We start from the raw sequence: 22,543 nt of genomic DNA, 5'->3' as shown, positions 1-22,543 counted from the left end.
AAAACGTGAATCTAATCCTAGGTGAATCCTTCATCATTAAGCACAGCTTTTTGTGGCTCAAATGACAGCAACTGTGTACACACTAAACAACCAAAATGCTGTCCAATGTGAAACTGTGTATTTATTTCCAGATTGGATTATGGGCTATTATGAGCAGTTTGTACTATATATTATAACTAAGTTTTGAATCCAGTGCTATAAATAATTCAATGTCTCCTGCATGCAGTAATTCCTGAACCTAGATTTTTTTTCTCTTCCAAAATCTTTAGTTTGCTGGATACGCCATCTAAAATGCAGTCTCCCTTAGTCTGCTGCAGAATTAATTCCAGTAAGACTTTCATGGGCACCATATTTTAAACTCTACATCACTACAAGATGTGCCATTTGTTTCTGTGCCCAAATTTACATCTGTTACAAATCTGGCAGTCCCCACTTTTTATTGCTGTGAACTCTCTCTACCAGAACTGCTGAATCTTGAAATTAAAATGATAGAAAAATGCACACCCACCAAGAAAATGTATCGCATGTCATTTGAAGTTGCATCCTCAAATATTTTCCATCTTATCCCACTTCTTGCATGTTTTGTTATCACCCATTATAAAGGCCAGTTTCACATCTATTAGAGGAAATATCTCCAACGAAGACTTTATTGGCAAAACCTAACATTAATAGAAAGTTTCCATTTAAAAAAAATTCTTGTGGAAACTACTGTTTTAAAACTAATAATTTTTTCTCTTCAATGTCTGCAACCCAAACAACACTCAGAACTTGGAAATCCTCCTATCAACAAGACAGTGATTTTCATGGTCTAAGCTCCGAGACATGCAAAAAGTCAACAGGCAATAGAAACAGTAAAAAAGTAAACTGGTTATTTAAATGTATTTTTAATAATCTAAGATGTTTTAATAGAATTTTGTCTTGAGTGGATGATTTGATAACTCCATTTTACTCTGTGATTTATTTCACATTCAGCTCACAGCATCTGGTCTTATATAGCAAAATTTAAATGGCAAAATACAGTGGGTAAATAATTTGGCCACAAACCAGAGCACTCCATTGTTCGATGGCCACTCAAAGGTTGGCCTTGAGACTGTTGTCTTTTCTTTGCACATCAACTGGAGAAAGTATTTCTAGGAAAAACTTAGGGAAACTCATCTTAATTATTTTAGAAATAAGCAATGCTTCTGAGATGTGCTGATTCTCTCTGCAGTAAACCAAAGTGGCATTCACAATGACAGAAGAATCCTTATTACTCCAGTGTTTTTCTCTGAAATAAATAATATCAACCTAAGTTTTCTGAAGTTTCGATTGGAAATCTTTCCTCCAATGGATGTGATGAAGAAATTATTTGAATGAATTTTAGAAATCCCTTGCAAAGACTGCTTAGCAAAATACACATTGCAGTGAAAGGAAAATGTGAGTATCTAGTTTATGAATATATTGTTTCCTTCCCTCATCCAACAAAAAAAGTGTAGTACAGGTGTCCTTTTAATCAGCATATAATAATGGATATGTGATGGAGGCATAAATGTCAAGTGGGGTGGGAAATATTATGGATAATGTTGTAGGCAGCCTCTGGAAGCTCTGTGTGTATGCAAGTTCCTTTCAAAATATAAAATTCTGAAAACAAGACCAAATGGATGGGATGATTATCATAGCACAGTGACTACAAATGGACTATATTCAAGGAACACATTGAAATATATTTTTCCCTTAATTCACATCATCCTTAGTAACTCCCCAATTATATACTGCATACATTACCCAAAAATATCACTGTACAACTGTTTACTAACCAGAGTAATTTCTCCACTAATAGACAAAGGGACAGTATGCTCAAATACCTATGTCGCTTTAAAACAGAACAAATCAAAGATGGGAGAATCAGGCTCATGTCTATTTAAAAGAAACTCATCTTCCAGAGAGATGAAATAAGCAAATAAGCAGTAGCTTTAGAAGACTCCTATAAGCAACAAACTGACCATGGACCAAAGCCAGAACTCTGGGTATTGTGCTAACCAATGCTGGGTACTGTTTCAAATTATCCAGCTGACTTGAATGCCAATAAAAATCACATTGAAATAGAGGGAGAATGCATTCCTAATTGCTTGACAAAGGTCTCTATCCATTCAGCTATCTATCTCATGCAATGTTCATTGCTTTCATGTGGACACCTCACAGGAACAAGTGGAAAATGAGCAATTGTGACATCTTTTTTCTGAATCTATAAGACACTTGGGTTCACTGTATCTCTTTAAAATGAAAGAATGGTGTTTACTGTCTGTTTAAGAGATATTTAAGCATTACTGGAATGTTACCTTTTACTTTGTGCATTCTTCAGAGGAGGAACGCTGTCAACTTGTGGAACTTCTTACCTGAGGAGGTTGTGAAGGCTGGGACTATAATAATGTTTAAAAGGGAACTGGATAAATTCATGGTGGCTAAGTCCATAAATGGCTATTAGCCAGGAAGGGTAAAGAATGCTGTCCCTAGCCTCTGTCCATCAGAGGATGGAGATGGATGGCAGGAGAGAGATCACTTGATCATTGCCTGTTAGCTTCATTCCCTCTGGGGCACCTGGCATTGGCCACTGTCGGTAGACAGATACTGGGTTAGATGGACGTTTGGTCTGACCCGGTACAGCTGTTGTTCTGTTCTTATGGAAAGAACCTAGCACATTTTGAGCTTTACTACAATCTAATGGATGGTATCATGCTTAGGTTGTAGTCAGTCCCTTAAATCAAACTGAGCACAACCAGTAACTCCATCTCCACTGCACACTGGTCAACTTACCTCCTCCCAGGCTTTCATCTTACCTCACCCTTCTGTGAATTTGCACCTTTCAGATTCCATCCTGATGAAATCCTGTCATATGCTCAAGAGACTTTTCCCCTGCTATCTCTTAAGATGTTCAGCGTCTGTGAAAGGGCACATCAGACATTATCTGCTCTTGAAAAGTGAGACTGGAAGTGCTCAAGGTCAAACAGAAGCAGCTCAAACATAATACTGAATATCTTAATAGGGTGGGAGAGCTGTAGGCTTCAGTGTAGATGGCAGAACAGCAAGAGGAGCTAGAAAAGAATCAGGAGAGCAATTTAGGTGATGGTTAGAAAGTGGGGTAAATGGAAGAGGGACAGGCTTTCATGAGATGCAGATAGAGCATCACTTTAACTGTTTGGGAGGGAAAAAAGATAGGGCAAGTTAGCTTCAAAAGGTTCTGTGTAAGCATCATATTGAGAACATTTTCATGATTATCTCAAGTGACCCTTTATAGACTGATCTGTCTCTTAAGGACCAGTTAAGAGGGGGAAATGGGATGATCCAACCTGAGTATTAAAATAAAAAGAAACAGATGTGGTAGAAGTAGTTTGTAAGGAACGGACCAGCTTAAAGTTTCAGTGCCTCAGTTTCCCCACTGATAAAGCATGGTGGTGTTAATTCAGTTTTGTAAAGCTCATTGAGCTCCGCAGATGAAAGTCACTTTATAACCACAAAGGTGTTATTATCAAGGGACTTTTTCAAGGCCTGGTAGATTTTGCTCAGGACCACCAGTGGGAGGAAGCTCACTCATCAGCTAAAATAAAATTAAATAGGTGCATCTCCATTAATTTATTTATCTCTTAGAACTGGAAGGGACCCCGAAGGGTCGTCAAGTCCAGCCCCCTGTCTTCACTAGCAGGACCAAGTACTGATTTTGCCCCAGATCCCTAAGCAGCCCCCTCAAGGACTGAACTCTCAACCCTGGGTTTAGCAGGCCAGTGCTCAAACCACTGAGCTTGCATAGCTTTCCTTCAAACTAACCTTTTTGTATGATTTAATGTCATGATACTCACTCTGCAACTTGATAGCTCCAACTATTTCTTTAACAAGCCTTTTGTGGCACTCCACTGCATGATTTACTTCACAGCACTCCGGTGTGCCTCTTTGGCCTTCATACAAAGCACTTTCAAGTAAAAATGTGCGTTGTGGTTCTTTGCCTATCTTAATCTTGGGGAATGTACCTCCTGTGGCTATAAAGACAAAGTACCAAACGCATAACACTCTGAAATGAAAAGTGCAGCTTTGACCACATCAAAAAGGTAATAGTTTGTTATAACAGGCTAGATAAATACACAAGTAGATTGCATACAGTGTCACATTCTTGTTCTACAAACACTGTTCTTGGAGAGCTAGCTAATTAAATGTCCAATGGCATAACACTGTTAGCAACTATTTTGCTTTTCTAAGTAACTTCTTGGGGATAGTAATCACTCTGTACAATGAGTAGATAGGATAGTTATTTCGAAATGGTAAGGGCACAAGTTGTGAAACACAACAGATCTAAATTGATCACCACACTGGGTTATGGGAAATGTGGAAAGTTAATTTATCTCGAGGTTAGTTATAATGCTATAGCTCTGAACAGGTTCAGGCATTTAGTTCAGATGAACATCCTTAATAAAGATGCATATCCAACGTTCATCCACACTTGATGCTGCCCCTAGCGGTAGTTCTCCTCTGCTTCCAGCAGATCTTGGATCCTCCCCTCTCTCTGACAAATCAATTTTCCTTATTTTCCCTATTTCTGATAATCCAAGATGAAGGCTTCTAGGACATTTGGGAGCGGGAGCAGCAGGCTTCTTTCCTTCCCCAATCAGATGCAGACATTTTTAAGGGGGAAGCATTCGTCTTTGTTGCTCACTACCCTTTTTGGAGCTGGCTGCAGAAGGACAGGAGGACTTCTGGCCTGGGAAGGGTGGTGGTTTTACTAACTGTCTGTGGAGCTTTGCTGATGTTGATATACCATTTTGGTGTACGTTGGTGCTGTATGCCCTCAGTCAAGTCACATCCCTCCCCAGTGTGTTAATTACAATCCCTCCTGCAAGCTGCTATTCCACACGGCATGTCACTTTGTCCTGTTGATAGTGAGGGGGAAGCACATGGATCTAAGGCACTGCTTCTCGAACTGTGGTTTGCGGAGAGCTGGTGGCTCACGCAGTTTTGGCTCTTCTCCATTTAAGCCAGTAAATTACATTACAAGGTAGCTAAAAATACTTTTACTGCTTTTCCATGGATGCAATTGCTGTAGTTGTCACGGCAATATTATATGATTCTCATAAATGGGAAGGGAACTGGTCTATATGATCACAAGCAAGTGGGGAATGGTCCAATGCACAATCTCTCCATTAAGATGTAGGGTAACATTTTCAAAGGTGCCTGGGTGACTTAGGAGTCTAAAGGCCTATTTTCAAAAATGAATTAGGCACTTACAAGCCTTAATTTCACTGGAAGTCAGTGGAAATTAGGCTCCAAAGTCACTTAGGCACCTTTGAAAACATTATCAATAGTCAATGCTATTAACAAAAAATAAAAATGAGTGCGATCTCCAGTTTAAAAGCTTTTCAGGGAGGGTCTGTCACCTCTGATTTCCTGTACTATGTTGACTTGAAGCTAATGACCATAGTTTTTATGAACTCTATATTACTTAGTTTCATGCTGCTTAATGCAGCCCATATGTTTCATATACTCCATATAAAGGGGGAGCTCTATATTGTATTACATCTGGCTGGCCCGGAGTTTGTTTATTTTTGTATTGCTCCAGCAAACTTGTCTCACAGCAGAAGCCATTTTAATTCAGCTGAGGGCGGGGCCCAAATACAGGCCAAGCAGGCCTGTAGCCCAACTGGTCAGTGAAGGGAGAGCTATTGTTTAACCTTATTGGGAGGTCAGAATAAGAGATGTTTTGAAAGGCTTATTGGTGATACAGGGAGAAGCAGCAGGGAGCAGACCTTACTGGAGTGTAACAAGGAGGAAGGGATCTGAGGCCAAGCTGAGACTATTAACTGGCACAAACTTCAGTTCGTTAAGACGTTTTCATCAGTTCCTGTATCCAAAAGTTCAGATTCTTATGTAAACATCTTTGGCTGAGAAATAAGGTACTGTCTGGGTTCTATTCCCAGCTCTACTGCTGGCCTGCTGGGTTACCTTGGGCAAGTCACTTGGCTGCTCTGTACCTCTTGTGACATCTCAACTTCCTGTCACATTGAAAACCAGGGAATGCAAAACCACTAGAAGACTGACAAAGGAGCAAAATTTTCATCCCCCAGAAGATGAGGGACGAGAGAGTGACTACAGTTTGCGTCTGTTCTTATTTTAGCCAAACTATTCCCCCCATTCTTTTTTTCTGTTAAGCCTTGGCTGCTATTTTAGTAGGAGTTCTGTATTGACATCATAAGAAAACTTACAGGACAAAGGCACATTCAAAATCCTGGCATGCTTTTCATAATTAAGTGGAGTTTTTTCCCTCCATATCTTAAAAAAGACCGCTTATCATCAGGTGGTGACATGCTCCGTTTTTAAAAAGTAAATGACTTTGACCAAGAAACTTGACTTATCTTATTTTGTAAAGCAGCCAAAGGAAAGGTAATATTTACCAGGGTTGACATGAGGCCAGTGAGAATGTAAACAGAGTAGTCCTTCAAAGAGGCAGCGAGGTTGGAGTGATCATACTGCTGCTCTGACATTTTACAAACATCTGTTCCAATGCCATTTCTGCTGCACAGACCTGCCATTAACCAGGGAAAGGAAAGGGTTTTAATTAACTGAGCCAACCAACATGTGAAAATTTGATAAGATTGTACCACCTGGATGGGATACATTTGAAATTCTCCTCTCAGCTACTTTGGTCAGAGAGAGATTTCATACATATCACAAATTATTTTCAAGAAATGCAATGAGATTGGAGTAATGCTAACCTACAGGATCTAAAGCCAGTGTAGGTATAAGTATACATAACAATGCATACACTATACCTTCTCATTTCTTGACATCACCATTGTTCTTTGACATTTTGGTCCTTCTTTAAGTGTCGTAGTGATGTGTTGCTAGATAAAAGTAACCACAATTTATGTGGTAATGTTAGTAATCACAGTGCTGTGTGGGGAAGCTTGCCCTGCAGTGCTCATGTGCTACCTAGTCTGTGCATACAGAGAGAACTTTACTCTTCAGGATTTCAAGTAGGCCGGCACCTTTTAAAAACAAACAAATGCCAAAACCTTATATTCTCTTTCACACTAATAATTACTGAAGAAGAAAGCAGGATTAAAACAAACACTGTTCTTTTATTGATTCCCTTTTAGTAGATGAGTTAGTAGAAGATCCTGCAGCTCAAGATGGAATGTGAAAAACAAAAGTATGCAATGTTTTAAATGCCTAATATGTTGATCTTATTCATCTGATGTTTTAGTACTTGTCATTTTATTAAGCCTATACTGGATTAGAATAGGATGTTTATGATGGAGATACAAGCATGTAAATAGCCTTTTACAGATTCAGAGGAAATCTTTACCCACTTTAATTGTGTAGACAGGTTCAATTCCCAGGGAGGCCAAGATAGAAATCAATTGATAATTTTAATGCAAAATTAATTTGTTTTAACTTTTCCAATGTGCTGATCCAGTTTTTAAATGCTGTATCTGCTTCTGCAGAAGTAGTAATCACCCACCATCCTGATGAATTGTTTCTGTTGGATGTCCCCTCCCCACAGTTATAATACTCTGCATCCAGTTTGCAAACAGAGATTAAGTCTATTGGAAAAAAAATTTTAAATTCACGGTTTCTAAGCAATAAACTGGGAGCAATTTGATGACTGTCAGGAGCACTGTACCTGAGTTATACATTCAAGGCTCTATTCTTCTCTTGCTGCATATGTACAGTCCCCATTAAAGTCAATGGGACTGCCTCTCATACACAGCAGAGAACCCTCCGTCTGTACCGTAGAGCAAGCCTCCAAACAAATCATACTGGTTATCCACATCCAGTGAATCAGTCCCTTAACTGTATCATTTGTCATTCTTCTCTACAAAACAAATGTATGCTTCTTTCCTGAGATGTGCATGACAAGTTCACTTTAAAAAAATGTGCAATATGAGTTCTGATGGCAGGGTGGCTGAAGCCTTTAACAAAACATTGTACATTGCAAAACATATGTACTGAAGCAAGGGAATACAGTTGGTTATCAATGTCAACATTCCTGCCCTCTGAGTAAGAAACCTATGTCATAGTAAGGAATTTTTTTGTTTCAGTACATTATACAACTTTCTGTATCAAGATACTATATATAAAACCCAGCATTTTCATGTCCCCATAGTTACAACACTGTGCCCAAATAGTCCAAGGAGCATAAAGAAAACTGATAGATCAAAATTGAGCAAGTAAGCTTGAAGAAGAGGAGACAGGATTGAAAAGGCCTAGATAACTGAATAGTACAGTAGGTATAAAAGTTGGACTGGAAGTGAGAAGGTCTCGAAGATACTAACTCTATGCAGCTTCCCTTCCCTGCTGAACTCAAATGAGAGAGACAAAAAAGGTTAACTTTTACCTTAGTGCTCTTACAATGAGTAAAGCACTTAAAATGATAAATTTTTAAAAACACCAACACAAAGCCAGATACTCTTTAGATCTGATAGCCAAGCATACCACTGTTCATTCAAACACTGGCTTAACCCATCATCATGGGCGCTGATGGCAAATGACAGCAACTTTTACAGTAATTGTTGTCAGTTCAGTTTGCATTTTCATTTAACCTTTGTAACTGCAGGAGCTCATGGTACTATTTCTAGTTTGTCTAAAAGAGGGAGGTAAACCAAAAGAGAGTGCTGGTTTGTAAGCACAGTGGATAACTGCATCGATGTACCTCATCTAGAATGTTGGGTAGTGCCAGGGTTCAGAAGTAGAAAGCGTTTCAGTTGAAATATTGTGCCTCTCTCTCTTACCTTCATCCAAGGAGTGGATTCAGGTCCATTATATATAAACAACAGTATAAAAAACAGCACCAACACTGAGGAAAAAATCATAAAATGTAAAAAGTAGGGGGAAGTTATAAAGATGAGAGAGAAAAAAGTGGGGAAATAAGGAGGATAGTTCTCCTCAACACACACATCAAATTTGATCTGTATAAAATATGGACGTCTAATGAGAAACATATGTGTGCTTTTGAATCATTTTTGTTTTAGTGGACTTTATTTTCCGTTACTATTGGTACACTCTTCTAGTGCAAGCCTTTGAAGAATTCTCTATCTTATTGCATGATCTCATCAGTTTGAAATGCCTTAATTTTCTAGACTACCGGAAATTGGATGGGATACTTTACTGTAGTCTGGGAGAGGACTCCCAAAGATCCTAGTTCCATTTTTCATTCCTCCTGGTCAAAGTCTAAATGCCGGCACTCATGGGAATGGGGATGCACATCAGGTATCTGCCCTTTTAACTTGATGGGTGCTTATACCTGTAGGCTGTGTGCATGTTGGGCAATGAGAATGGAACCATTGTGCATTGGCACAATATGCACCACTTGAAATCCAAATGGATAAAATTTTGCTCACTTCCTTAAAAAAGTTCCCAACACACATAAGATGTCACATTAAGATGTTGCACCTTTTAGGCAATCAATAAATAGTGCTAGTTTCATGGGGGAAGGAGAAAGCAATAGCTTAGTTACCTTGCAATAGTGAAGATATGAAGGTAATACAATAAAAGTCTTCAAAAAACAGCTTAAGACAGTACTACTGAATCTGGAGAATATATATATATGTTGTTTAGTGACTGATTCAGCTATGTAAACGATCATTTCATCATCTCCGCACATTTTCTTCTTTTCTGCTTCATATTCTCCGTATATATTTTGGAACAGTGTTATTGAAGTGCTATTAGCAGCAGCTTTTTAAAATGTAAAACCGAAAACTGTCTTTCTCATTCTCATCTCCTGACTGTCTTTCTCATTCTCTTCTCCATAGATGATATTGCAAAATATATTTTTGTAAGAAATGCCATCTCTGAATATATGAATTCAAGTTTTGTTTTCCCTCCCAGCTTCCCCCCACAAAGAAGGAAATGGAACTGCATTTCATATACTCTCATTCAGGTGTGTGGAGTTTACATGTTACAGATGACATTTAAGTGCTGCACTGCGTATTGTGCCAAAAAGCCCATAAATTTTGCTAAGGGCTATGAATCTATCCCCATGCCTCCTTTGTGTATGTAAAAGGGGTCCTTCATGGAATGCTGGAAAACAGCCTAGAAAAAACTTTGACAGAGCTGTGTTCTTAATGCATTTCAGTGCTGGCTTTTGCAAGGGAACTTGTAACCCCACTGTCTTCTCTAATCAGAGTTTGCCAAGAAATTAAGGGCTATTGAATATCCACTAAAAGTATTTAATGGGTCATTATATTACTAACTAAAATTGACCAAAGGCTGGCAAGAAGTGGATACCCAGATATTAAATTCTGTGGAGCAGCAAATTTTGAGGCTCTTTAATAATGTCCAGTGCCATGGCTGAGAAAATGCAATTTCAAATAACATTTCTAAAATAGGGCAACTGCTAGTCACTGTCATACTCAGTGTTATGGTGCCCACTGCAGGACAGAGGCCTCGTGCAGACAAGCATCACTATCCTAGGCCAAGCATGTCTACAGGTTGAAAACTTACTTGTAACCTCTAGTTTAGTTCTGTGGTGGCCTGAGTGCAGGTCTGGAAATCAGGAGCACCTGAGATCCTGGATCTGCCACTGATTTCTGCATGTTCTTGGCAGTTCGCTGTTCCTTTTCTGTCTGTTTCCCTGTCTATAATATGGGGTACTAATGTTAACCCACTTCACAGTGCTGCTTTGGAGGCTTATTTAATTAATGTTTTGCAGTGCTTTCCTCTAAAGTGTTACATGAGCATTAATTGCAGTAATTATTGCTCCTCTTCCTTGTTCCTCTCAGTCTGCTCACCGAAACTGTATATGGTGGGTCTCTGGCTGGATGGATGGAAGAAAAGGGGGTTGTTGCTGGTTTAAGCACTTCTTTGAAACTGGAGATAGAGGGGAAAGTTTACCTGGATGGAGTGGGGATCAATATTCTGATTAATTTATGAATTTATGTGCGTGCTTTGTCTGTCATTAACATTTTATAGATTAGCTACCTGTCTGATACACTTTAGAGCCTTTAAAGGCCTCTCAGATGTTGTTTACCTAATAAAAGGACAAGACCTCCTTTCAGGGAAGGAAAGATGTGCACATTTTTAACTTGACAGTAAAATAGAGAATGGTAAATCTCTCCCCTCACAGAGTCCCAGAGCTTGGGCCCCAGCCCAAGCCCAAACATCTACACAGAAATTTTACAGCTCAGCTGCTCAAGCCCCACGAGCCTGAGTCAGCTGACCCAGGCCAGCCGCGAGTGTTTAATTGCTGTGTAGACACACCTCATTTGACATGTTTACCTGCAGCCTTTCCAGTCCAGAGCATGAAGAAAGCATGAAACTTCAGGCTGCAGGGGAGACCATGATCATCTACAACCTTCACTTCACATCCCAAGCTATTGAAAATGTCAGGTGACATTATAGTTTGAGTTTACAAAAATGACAAAACATTTCTCCCCAGTATAGAAGCCATCTTGCTGTTGGCAGAGAAATCCTGACAGGAGAGAAGGATTTAATTAATAGTAAAGATGGGGTACCTCTTGCATTCCCAGATCTAGGAAAGGGCAGAGAAAGTGGTAGTGTCCTGACTCCTATCACAAGGTTCTTTCAGAAGCTGACTTCATTTTATTCTTTCTCTGACCAATACATTTTTCCCAACTTGTTTTTGAGCTGCTAAAGGGGCAGGATGTATTATACAGATGTCCTCTATTTAGCCACAGTATTCTCATGCAATGCAAGCTTTGACACACCACCCTACCGATATTTCCCAGGGCTTACTGGAAGTAAGAAGGTTCCTTCTCCAGAACCATTCTTTTCTTGGCCTTTTTACTGAACCTAATATCAAGGGGGCTAGCTGTGACTATAGCTTTTAGGAAGGGTTGTCAATTAATTGCAGTTAACTCACGTGATTAACTCAAAAAACATAATCACACTTAACAAAATTAATCACGATTAATCGCCATTTCAATCGTATTGTTAAACAATAGACTACCAACTGAAATTTATTAAATATGTTGGATGTTTTTGTACATTTTCATAAATATATTGTATTCTTTGTTGTAATTGAAATCAAACTGTATTATTTTTTATTACAAATATTTGCACTGTAAAAATGATAAACCAAAGAAATAGTATTTTTCAGTTCTCCTCATATGAGTACTGCAGTGTGATCTCTTTGTTGTGAAAGTGCAGTTTACAAATGTAGATGATTTTTTGTTACACTCAAAAATAAAACAATGTAAAACTTCAAAGCCTACAAGTCCACTCAGTCCTATTTCTTGTTCAGCTAATGGCAGAGACAAACAAGTTTGTTTACATTTACAGGAGGTAATGCTGCCTGCTTCTTATTTACAATGTTACCTGAAAATGAGAACAAGCATTTGCATGGCACTTTTGTAGCTGGCATTGCAAGGCATTGCTAACCATTCATATGCCCCTTCATGCTTCGACCACCATTCCAGAGAACATGCTTGTTAAAAAAATCATAAAAAAATCATGCATTAATTAAATTTGTGACTGAACTCCTGGAGGGAGAATTGTACGTCCCCTGCTCTACTTTACCCACATTCTGCCATATATTTCATGTTATTGCAGTCTCGGAGGATGACCCAGCACATGTTGTTCATTTTAAGAACACTTTCACTGGAGATTTGACAAAATGCAAAGAAGGTACCAATGTGAGATTTCTAAAGATAGCTACAGCACGCGCCCCAAGGTTTAAGAATCTGAAGTGCCTTCCAAAATCTAAGAGGGACTAGGTCTGAAGCATGCTTTCAGAAGGCTTAAAAGAACAACACTCTGATGCGGAAACTACAGAATCCAAACCACCAAAAAAGAAAATCACCCTTCTGCTGGTGACATCTGACTCAAATAATGAAAATGAACATGTGTCAGTCCGCACTGCTTTGCAATGTTATTGAGCAGAACCTGTCATCAGCATGGACACAAGTCCCCTGGAATTGTGGTTGAAACATGAAGGGACATGTGAATCTTTAGCGCATCTGGCACATAAATATCTTGTGACACCATCTACAACAGTGCCATGAGGCCTGTTCTCACTTTGACAGAAACCAGAAGCAGGCAGCATTTTCTCTTGCAAATGTAAACAAACTTGTTTGTCTGAGCAACTGGCTGAACAAAAAGTAGGACTGAGTGGACTTGCAGGCTCTAAAATGTTACATTATTTTATTTTTGAATGCAGTATTTTTTGTACATAATTCTACATTTATACGTTCAATTTTCATGATAAAGAGATTGCACTACATTACTTGTATTAGGTGAAATGAAAAGAATATTTCTTTTGTTTCTTTTTTTACAGTGCAAATACTGGTAATCCAAAAATAAATATAAAGTGATCAATCTACTCTTCTTATTTTGTGTTGTAATTGAAATCAATATATTTGAAAATGTAGAAAACATCCAAAATATTTAAATAAGTGGTATTCTATTATTGTGTAACAGTGCAATTAATCGCACAATTATTTTTTTAATCGCTTGGCAGCTCTACTTGTAGGATGATATGGATGCTTCCACTGGGAACTAGACCAAGAGCACTTTTTTGAATTGGACATTTAAAACAACATTTAACATAACATTTGGCCACAGCCGAGTTTGAATGGAAGCAATGTAGATGACTGTGCTGTTGACCATAAAAGGCTCAGACCTGAGTAGGCAAAAATGTGCGTCTCTTTCAGTGTTGTCAACATTGGTTCCTGACTCATGATTGGGGTTAACAGTACTGGGAATTGTAGGTTGTTCCCTTCCCCCTTCTTTGCGGGGTGGGGGGCAAAGTGGAGGGGGGCACAAACGTGTCATCCAATTGTTACAAGAATTGTGAAGAATTGAATATTGTGGCTTGTAGAAGGCCTCAAAGGCAATGGAACTGGTGCGGTTTTTCTTTGCAGAGAAGCTGTGTAGCGGACTCCACTCTAGCTATGCACAAAGAGGCGCCATTCAGTGGTTGTCTCCACACTTCATGTCGGGGCTGGGGCTGGTTGGGACGAGTATTTGGGATGGATGGTTAGGTAGGCCCATTGGCTAAAATTCCATGTACAGTGGGAGCTCATAAATGCTACTATCTCTGGAACTTCTTTGCTCTTGTTCTCCACAACCGGTAGAGGGAGGATTCCTTCCTCCTTTGCACTAGTGCAAAGAAAATTTATGTGGGATTTGCCCTGCAGGAGGAAAAAAAATTGTGGAACTAACATGACATTTGCCCCCATCATAGTTCAGTCTGCTTGTGGTTTTACACCCTTTAAGGTTTTACACCCTTTGCCCCATCCTGTGTTTGTGTTGTCTATTTAGACTGTAATCCTATCAGGACAGAGGCAGTTTGTACATTGCCTAGCACAATGAGTCCTCCTTCTTGGTTAGTCTGTAGGCACCACTGGAGTAAACATGAATCATCATAATCATAATCTGAACAGGGACTGTGATTTGGCCCTAACACATGTCTGACTAAAACACTTATTTGGTTTGATTGGTTGGAGATTTCTTCCACAACAGGGAAGGGCATGAGGTCATCCCGGGAGAGAGTGGGTCAGCCTCCTGCAGTAATCCATCAAAGGGTGCGGAAGAAGGAATGCTATGAGGACCACGGGGTATATACTGTATCCATGAGTGAGGTCATTCTTGTTGGCATGTATACACACAAAAGAACAGCACCACATTGAACTTATTTGGCAGCTGCCTGAGCTTAAAGAGTTTTGGATAATTTATGAGGACATGGGTCCATTTGTCCAGTGTAGGGTCCATCTGTGCTATCCAGACATGGAGAATTTGCAGGGTTTTTTTCCCCTTTTAATGAAGCAAAGATTAAGTCTCTCTGGCTCACCCTTGCATTGGTCCAGGTCAGATCTGATTTTTAAAAAATTCTTATACTACTACTCTTCTTTGGCAGCCCAGTTTTCACTTTTTTGTTCTCCTTGTTTGGATTTAGAACTGTGACGGTGCTCTTATCAACAGAAGATGAGGTAGAAGTAACCACACCACCTTTTGCCAGCATGAAAGTATCTTTATATTTGCCTAAGCACTTAACAAATTAAGTCCATTCTTCGCTATTTCAGACAGGATCCTCATGATACATATAAGAAAGGTGCAAGGCTATATTTAGGAAACTGTTATATGTAGCAGCATGGGCGGTCTCTTAGATGCTGTGCCCCAGCTCAAAGCTTGTGCTCCTGCAATAAGTCTTGAACTAGTGAGAAATCTACACACATGGGAGCTAAATTCTCTATTGTAATTAATCAATTTGTATTTACTCATTTTCTGGTAAAACTAAACACAATACCAGCTGGTGCCTTTTTATATCAGGAAGATGAATGCATCAGAGACACTATAATTTTCCATCCTCAAAACAGAAAGGAAATTACTGTTTTAAATGTTATTTACATACAAATTTGGCTATGTAAATCTATGTATTTCCACCTGCAACACACAGATATACAGGAGAGACAGAAAAGATGTTTTCCTAACAGATTATGTACTAGCAGAAGAGGGATAGACGTATCCAAGTCCAATCTGTTACACTTTTTAATTTTCTCCCTATTTCCCCCTAGGAATAAGCTGTTTGAAGTGTAGCACCTTGATTCCTGATGGTCTCTCTGCTCTTGAAGTGTTTTGTTTTGTTTTTGGTGAGATGCACCGGCACAGTGGCAGCCAAAAGTGTTATCACACAAGTTAAAATGTTGTGCAGCTGAAAGCCCTTCACATACTAGAGCTGAATTTAGCATTCCTGAAATGATGTTACTATGTCATATTTAGAATTATCCGGGCAGCTCAGTGTGCCGCAAAAAAAGTACCACTGCCCCAACAAAAAGACTTATGCTCATTTCAAAAGTACCGAGTGGAACTGAACAACAGTAAACAGGGAATTGGAGTCAACACAAGAAAAGGAAACCATGATTGCATTATCCTTACATTAAATATGCACAGAGGCATATCTTATCTGTGGTAACTGTAATTGGAATCTGACCTTCTGATTTTTGTCTTTTCAAGTACTTTACCTTTAGTTTACAGTTAAAGGCTGTACTTGGTCAGCTTTATTCCACTAGCTAGATATTTTATATTATAATTGAGTGCATGTTGCACAGTTATTACATGAGAAAGAACTCAAAAGAATGGTTTACTTTCCTGCAGGAGTATCCCATAACATTTGTAGTCGTGTTGTACATTTTAATTGCTTTCTGAGAATTATGCAGACAGCCCTTTTTTTGGTAAAATTTATTCTACTCTCATGGAAACTAGAGAAGGATCCAAATGATAAAGTTTGATTCCAGACCTAAACCATCCCAAAGTTTGGGGATGTTAAAGTTAGGTCTTGATCCAGATCCATCTCTGCTAGGAACCTGGAACCAGATCTCTTTCCAAAATCAAACCCTGACCAAATTTGTGTTTCTGTATGACCCTTGAGATCCGGGATCTTTTCTCACACTGGTTTAAAGTCATGAAATGTCTCCTGTTTTGGACATGAAAGGAGAATCAGGCCTAGAGATATTATTGTATTTTAAATGTTCATAGCGGAACAAAAATTGCAGAGACCCTAAATTACACAATATTTTTTAAACAATGCACTCAATTATCTTCAGTCTCATCTTAACATCTATCAGGCAAATATTCCCAGCAGCAGACCCTAAGCCTGACAGGTGGGCAAAGTATCTCAAATCTGCCATCTTAGGTCCTAGGGAGGGCGGGCTTTGTTAGATTCTGCAAGAAGGCCCTTGGCCGAAGCTCCTGGACATGCTCAGAAGGTACTTTTCACCAGTCATAGCATTTTTTTTTATTTCACTATTGCCAGACCCATTACTCCTCATTAAAAATCATTTACACTGCAAACTTGACCATTGCAAATGTCAGTTATTTTGGAACAAATGACTAAAGAATTGTGGATAATAGAAAAACACTGTTTTGTTTTTACCTAATGCCCCAAACTCAATAATGTGTATAATAAATGAATATTAACAAAGTGTAAAGATTTTGCTCAGAGTTGCCTAAAAAATTCACCTCTGAATGGAATCCAAACACAAAGTTTCAGACCCAAAAGAGAATCTTCAAGAAATGATGAACATATTAAAATGGATTTGTAATAAATCTTTAATACACAGATACCGCCAGAATGTTAAAACTCAGTCATTCGAGAGCCCTCATTTTGAGTCTCGCATGAGACACACAAAAAGCAAGGTCATTCTCCTTGAAGTAATACTAAAAGCAAGGGAAGCAGGGTATAGCTGGAGTGTCAGTCACCTACCAGGATATAGCTGGGGCAGAACCTCTGACCCACACATCTTCTGCAGAATGCTTTCTGAAAGGTGTTTTCAGCTGATGGCCACGTATAAGCGTTGGTCTTGACTTTCCAAACAGTCCTCCATTTTTTGGTGAGACAGAGTGAATAGTGACCAAAATCTTGGTGCATGTAGCTTCCTGAGGCTGCAAAACTCCATCCAGTCTTTGAACACAAATTATTTGATTTTCCTCTTTCTTACACCAGTTTTATAGCTGTGTAACTCCATTGACTTTTAATGGAATTACTCCTGATTTATACTAATATAAATGAGGGCATGGCTACACTTGCAGATGCAGAGCGCTTTGAGTTAAACCAGCCTTCATAGAGCGCGGTAGGGAAAGTGCTGTAGTCTGTCCACTCTGCCAGCTGCGAGCACACTGGTGTGGCCACATTACCAGCTCTTGCAATGGCCACAGAGAGCAGTGCATTGTGGTAGTTAACCCAGCGTGCAAGTGGCTGCAACGTGTTTTTCAAATGGGGGTGAGATGGGGTGCAGTGTGACAGGGAGTGTGTTGTGTGTATGTGGCGGAAGAGAGAGTGGGTTTTTGGGGTGCTGAGACCATTTCAGCATGCTGTCTTGTAAGTTCAGACAGCAAAAGACCTCCCCTTCCCCCCTGCCTCTCTCTCTCTCACACAGCATTCCACAGTAATGGTTGCTTTGTCTCGGAGCAGATAAGAGCTGGCTGTCAAATGGAGGTTTCAAAGGGCATATCCAAAACAATGACAAGAGTGGCCACTTGATTGAAGGGGATTATTGGACATTTCTGGAGGATGATCAGAGCTCAGTAATGCAACACCTCGTTCACACTGATGCCAGGGCGCTCCAGCGGGGGCGCATCAAATGTTATTCTACTCACCGAGGTGGAGTACCAGGAGTGCTCTAGCCATGGAGTCGGAGCACTCTACATGCCTTGCCAGTGTGGACAGGGAGTGAGCTAGTGTGCCCAGGGCTCCTTTAATGTACTGTAACTCACAAGTGTAGCCAAGCCCTGAGAGGATTATTGGGCCAAAAAATTCTCTGAAGGCCTGACACCTCACTTTTACATAAGCAAATTGTGTGAATTGTTTCCTGGCTCATCTATCCGATTGACAAAGGTCTTTTTACCATTAAGGTTTCAAACATGTGGTTACTGTGGGCCAAGGAGGTGTCTCTTAGCAGCAGCCTAGAGATCCGCAAGCCTGACTGACAACAAAATATGCAGCACATACTCTCTCCCTGTTTCCTCCTTCTCCTTGTCCTCCTACACAGCTGTTCCCTGCTGAAGCAGCCATGGTTATGATGTACAGCCAAGGACTTCAGGAATGTAACAACAGTATCTTGGTCAACATTGGGACAGATGAAACAAACACTGTTTCCAGATGATCCCTCTGAATATGACATGCATGTAAAAATGGCAAATGTATAAGGGAGAATGGAAGAGCTATAAAATGATAAGCTTAAAAAAAGAAGGTATTTTTACTGAATAGTAGTAACCATGAGGTCTGATTCTTCAATACGTTGCACCTTGTGTAGCTATTTACATATTTTGATAAAACATAACCAGAGCTGATCTGTCCGCATGTACATACTGATGAGATCATTATTATTATTAACTCGTATTGTCGTAGCGCTGAGAAGCCCTAATCATAGACCGGAACTTCATTGTGCAAAGAGCTGTGCAAACATATAACAAAAAAAGTCCTTGTTCCAAAGAGTCGATATAAACATATTACACTTCACACAAGATGCGAGCCAGTGCAGAATCAAGCTCATGATGTCTAAATAGATGCCGAATAGTTTACAGGTGCTGGTGCCACTCATTGGTTTATTTAGGGTCATCTGCCTCAGCATTCAGAGTATAGATTTATTTTTGACACCTTTTTTTGTACTTCTGTACAGTGGGATTACTCAAGTTTTTGCCAGTTTTGACTCATAAATCAGTCTACTTCAGTATTTGCAACATTCCCTTCATTTCCTTATCCTTCCTGCAGGGAATGCTCAGAAACATAGGAAATACTAAGGTAACATTACTGAAGTCAGGTCCACACTAAAATGTAAGGTCGACTCAGTTACATTGCTCATCATCATCAACATGTTCCTATTACGCCTCTGGCGTTTAGGGCAATGATGAAGCTCCTCCACTCCTGCCTGTTTCTGGCAAGTCTTTTAATGTTTCCCCAGGTTTTTCAGCTCAGCTTCCACAGCTCTTTACCATGTTGTTTTTGGGTGGCCTCATTTTCACTTGCCTTCAGGTGTCCATCTGCTACTCTGGTGATGGAATCGGTTTCCAACCGAAGCACATGACCAATCCATCTCCAATGCCACTCAGCAGGCGGGCTTTTCTCTCCTTACTCATGTAGTTTTCCCCAGCACTGAGCTGTGTTACTTAGGCAGTGCACTGGGGAGAGGATTTGGGCTTGGGTGACTACCCTCCCAGTGACTTCTAAAGATGAATCCTACACCAGACCACACAACACCAAGAGGCCGAATTTCAAACCTACCCTTACATATTGTGGAAATCTACACTCTAGCCATTTATAAAAGAGGAAAGTGAAGGAAGAGTTCATAGGATCTGTCTTGCTTTGTATTGAGTTCACATGATATAAAACAGTGTTAGATTAGGTAGCTCCAACATGCCTATGGAACTTGGCAGCCTGTGGAACTTTGAGGAAGTGCTAAAACCTGGGGGGTGGGGGCATTCACCTCCCCACATCCACTCCAATTGGCATCACTGAAAGGAAAAAATTAAGCTGTAATGTCTGGATGAGACTTTGCATTGCTGCAGTTAATTGCAAAACTGACATTTGCTTCAGTGGGAGCAGGATTGGGTCCAGGGACTGGGTGTTTGGCTTGACCATATGCTACTTACTTCAATAATGGTTGCTGAACAGATTAACTCTCTACTCCTCCTTAATTAAATGTGGTGATAATATTCTGAGAGGTTCAGATGAAGCTTCAGAACAGATTTTCTCAAAGGAGGAAAGAAATAGGCTGAGCATCTCTGTTTTCACTGAAGGTTCCCTAATTCTGTTTTAATTCTGTTCAGCTGTCCACAGGCAGCCACGATATTGTTATGATTTCAATAATTAACATTTTAAAAATCTTGACCAACATTGTCTTTCATTTCCACTCTTTTACCATCAAGCTCAGTCCATCATCTGACTCCTCAGGCAATGACTGTCTGCTGAATATTTATGGTGCTACTTATATTACTTATTCCTGTAGAAGCAGCTGCATGGAGCTGTCTCATCTGATGCCGAGGCTTATAGCTTTCTTATTACTTCTCTGGCAGGGTAGTGAAAGATGGGTGTCTTTTAAAATAAGAAACCTGGAATATTCACTCAATCTACATTTAAAAGAGTGTGACTTAGGGCCAGAGTCCGTTCCTATAGAAGTTAATGGCAAAATTCCCGTTGATTTCAATAAAGCAGGATTGGGCCATCAGAATAGAGGCAGCAGGGGAGGGAAGGGGAAAATTCATATTTATTTTTCTGGGTGCAGGTGGCTCTGGAAATGTCTTTTAAAAGTACTTCCTAATTAGCATCAACTAGTGGTTTTCTCAGGTAAGACAGCAGTAACAGGTGGCTGCGTGATACTGAGTATAGGCTCAACTGCTCTCCTAATACATTAGCAGAAAGAACTTGGCATTCTCTTAATGCCTTCTTCCTCTAAATATTAGCCAGAGAGCTGAATAGCAAAGGAGAAAACACATCCCTGGATGTAGATTTGGATTCCCTGCTTTCCAGTGTGTTTTTGTGAGTATTGGGAAGGAGTAGTAGAGGTTTGTAGGGTTCATTGCCAAGGAGGAAGATGATGAAATATTACTTTCGCAAAACAAATACATAGAACTGAAACTAGACTGGACAAACAAAACACTAGATAATAAATTGAAGGGAATGACCTTCCATTAGCAACCGAGTGGATTACATGATTTCCTAGGTCTTTTCCATTACTAAACTGCTGTGATTGTGTGAAAGTAAATAAAGCAAGGTAGTGATTTTAAAACTCTTTCCATTCTCTTCCTAGATTCCCGGCACTACCTTAGCTTATCAGTCTGTTCCTCAGTCTTAACCTTTTTAAAATAAAATTTTGCATCTCACTTAATTGTTTAAACTGCAGATCTGTCAGGATCCTGACAAGGGCAGTTGGGACTAAGAGTTGAGAGTAGGATCAAACCTGACGCTCGGAGTAGCAGAAGACTTTGTAGTCAAGTTCCAGGCTGGGGTTGGTACCAAAGTCTGGGTCAGGAGGCCAGGTCATAATCAAGCCAAGGTTACACCCAGGAGTTCAAGACCAGGGAGCAGAAATGGTTATGGAAGCTACAGGAGATTCACATGGTTGCCTGGATACTTCTGGAACCTGGGTGGATAGAGTGCAAGGAGCCAATCAGGATCCACGAGGCTGCTACCTGTTACATCCCTTGAAGCAGAACTTCCCGTAGTCCGTGTTCACAACAGGTCATGGCAACTGGAGTGCAAGCTGGTGACACCTGTCACTGGGAGGCAGCATGGAGGTTTCTGCTGGCTGACAGCTGTGCAGGCCTGTTTTCAAGACCTGATGGACCTCACAAGATCTAGTCTGAAAAGTGACCTTCTGAAAATGGCATCAAAGGGTTCCACATGGTTTTGTCTCAAGAACCCCAAATCATATTTGCTCAATTTAAGTGAAGAGATGCTTTCCCTAACAGTGAGTGCTGCAAATCCATGCCTCCTCCCCCCCGCCCACCAACGACATGCGTAAGTGAGTGTAAAGGCAGCCTAATTTGGAGTAATGTAAATGACCTTCTCCCTCTTCCTTCTAATGATATAACAACTTGGATTCATTGATACATATTTTTATAAACTCACATCCACTTACCAATGACTAGCCTACTTCTCAGTTTGGCTCACTGAGCTTAGCTGACTTTTGGACAAGCTAAATTGGTGTCGCTTTTTCAGTGTTGCAAAAAAGCAACTAGAAGAAGATATAAGATGATAATAAATTTACAAAAATACTCTTAAACCACCTCCCACACTAACTTGCATCTTCCCACTCCTGGATTTGTATGTTACACCAACTTAAGTCCAAGAGAATCTAGTGAGAATGTGTGAAGGAATCTAATATATGTTAACTTAAACATCACCTCTAAATTTACTCTTGAGAGTTGAGCTGGATTTTTTCCGTATACCCCCACTAATACTAAATATTCTGCTGGCAAAATTAAGCTCGGAATTCTCCCTATGCAAACCCATTGTCTTCAGACGTTCTTTCCAAAACACAACGATCAGTGTTCTTGTTGGGCTCCTATGGCCTGCAGTACCTGCTCCCTTCACCTGCAGCAGTTCACTTTACTGATTCACAAGTTA

General features: G+C 40.0%; 1 protein-coding gene across 1 annotated transcript in view; it reads left to right on the top strand.

The window, feature by feature from the left end:
- Nucleotides 1-22,543, top strand: part of ARHGAP24 (Rho GTPase activating protein 24) — a 342,415-nt gene that overhangs the window by 190,874 nt on the left and 128,998 nt on the right. The gene's annotated exons all lie outside the window — the stretch shown is intronic.

Source organism: Gopherus evgoodei, chromosome 5 (genome assembly GCF_007399415.2).
Source record: "Gopherus evgoodei ecotype Sinaloan lineage chromosome 5, rGopEvg1_v1.p, whole genome shotgun sequence".
NCBI classification, from domain to species: Eukaryota; Metazoa; Chordata; order Testudines; family Testudinidae; genus Gopherus; species Gopherus evgoodei.
This window is presented reverse-complemented; position numbering and strand designations above follow the sequence as displayed.